Genomic DNA, 2,200 nt, shown 5'->3' on the forward strand with positions numbered 1-2,200 from the left:
ATGTCTGTCTTTTACTACTACCGTAAGCAGGTTCATGGACAGAACAGACATCATGCTCAGGACAGAACTACTACAGACATACAAAAAAACCTAAAAGACGTAGAAAAGCCGGACCTATGGTCACCTAATCTCAAAACCGACTCACACTCATCATGCCGAGGAAAAGTTCTGACAACGGCAGGGACAACAGGTGGCTACTGTAGTTAAAACCAATACCGCTAGAGGAGCTGATAACTATGGTTCATCTGAAGCGTTGACGTGGAGAGCTGACTTGACTTCTCGGGATATACTCATCTCCGAGTAAGATGATGAGATAGGGGACATTTTTTTACAGCTGAGTTCCTCTGACAATCACCCACACTGTCGGAACTGGAGAAAATCGACAAGTCAGAAAACGATACCGTCTTCCACCCCAACATCTGCTTGAAAATTGCGGTCACCAGGCACATCTGTGATCACAGTCGTCCGTCCATTTGTTTCTCCAAGTATCATACAGCGACGCCATGACAACCTTTTCGTCACAAGAAGGCTGGACTTTGATGGACACATCACAAGTATTTCCCCAATTTGTTGTCTTAAAGCTATCGTACGACGATTGTGACCGAATGCGCCCACAGGTAGGAATACCAGTACAAGTATGCCCATAAACAAATTAACAAGACAGGTCCAGATAAATGTCAGCAGCTATCAGAAGTAAAACAGACCATGACACAAACCAGGTTTGACGTACGACTCTGTAAGTGGTTTTGGTTTCTATAAATGGCACAATTTCCCTTTGAGATAACTCCAGACAAAAATGACCCTAGTGCCTCGTAAAGAGACACGGAAAAAATTTACAACTTTTATAAGTGGCCGGAAATATTAATATTTCAGCAATGCAATACGCGCCAATACATTTTTATTGCGATGCTATTCGTCTGTGAATGCATTAATCATACAATTAAGAGGAGCGGGTCCACCGGCGGGTGACGACAGCTAGCTTCCATGTGAGGCTCAGCGGCGGGGTACTTTTGCTGATTCCGTCCTGTTTTCTTATAGCTGTATTGTTCTGAGAGCTACCGTCTCCTGTAACATCTCGCTATGTAGAAATAAGAGCCAAACGAACACTGTTTCTATCAGAAAACAAGAGATAATCAGTGAGAAACGGCAGTAGAACAGTCGGGACGCCTTGTGTGGAGACTAGGCCGCGCCTGTGCGTGGAAGGCCGGTTATTAATGACACAGGATTACTGTTGTTATTCTCAAAGGCCGCAGTCGGTAAAAACGATCGATCCCAATAATGACCCGGCAGATAATTTGTTTCTGACAAGCGCTAGCGACGACGCAGGCTTGTAGATTGGCTCAGGCCGTCCATGGCGGATTTCTACTACAATTATAACGTCCTTTTCGGGAATTAAGGAGTTAGCCTAAGCATTAACGTCCCTCGGTTATTGCTGAACTCACCTTATCCATAGATTACTTTGTGAGAGGTTTTCTCAACTTATCAGCTATCAACAGGGAACTATCAGAGAAGCACAAGGTTGCTTTCAGGGCTTTGTCGAGAGGGATATCGGGGTATCAAAATCACAAGAAGAGCTCTTACGGACTACACCGCCCCAATCGTCGTCCAATTAAACCACCAGCCGTCCTAACCGGGATTACAACCGGGCAAAGACTATTGCAAACGTCCTGTTTCTTTACTTCGGAAAGCGATGAAATGTCAGAGGTCACTAGCGTTAGAGGGGTGCTTGTGATATTGGCAATCTGCGAATTGCTTCCCGGGTAAGCCTCCATGGCAGGCTTTACGTTTCGATGTGGCGACACTGTTTTCAAGCTGAAACCATGTTCTGACTTTCGTATTTCGTATTATTTGTCAACAGAGACGGGAGCCACTAATGATGCACTACAACTGAACAATCAGAAAACAGTAGTATGAAAGCCAGCAAAAACTTTAAACATCCACCGAGAAGCCTGCTGCAGAGGCTAGAAGTGCTTTCTAGGTCCGACCGGGAAGAGCCTTTTGCGTCAAGGTCAACAAAAGCGGAATAAAGTATTTCAGAAAGCCGTGTCTGAGGGGATCTTGCCGCGCGGACGCCCCTTTTGTGATGTGCATATTCATTACGCTCATCAAGCTCACCCAACCGTGCTGTTTATGTGGAATTCAAATTGCATGAGAGTCTGCGGCGCGTGCGTCTGAGGCTAATGATCTCACATTGACTCAC

This window comes from Branchiostoma floridae, chromosome 1 (assembly GCF_000003815.2).
Source record: "Branchiostoma floridae strain S238N-H82 chromosome 1, Bfl_VNyyK, whole genome shotgun sequence".
NCBI lineage: Eukaryota > Metazoa > Chordata > Leptocardii > Amphioxiformes > Branchiostomatidae > Branchiostoma > Branchiostoma floridae.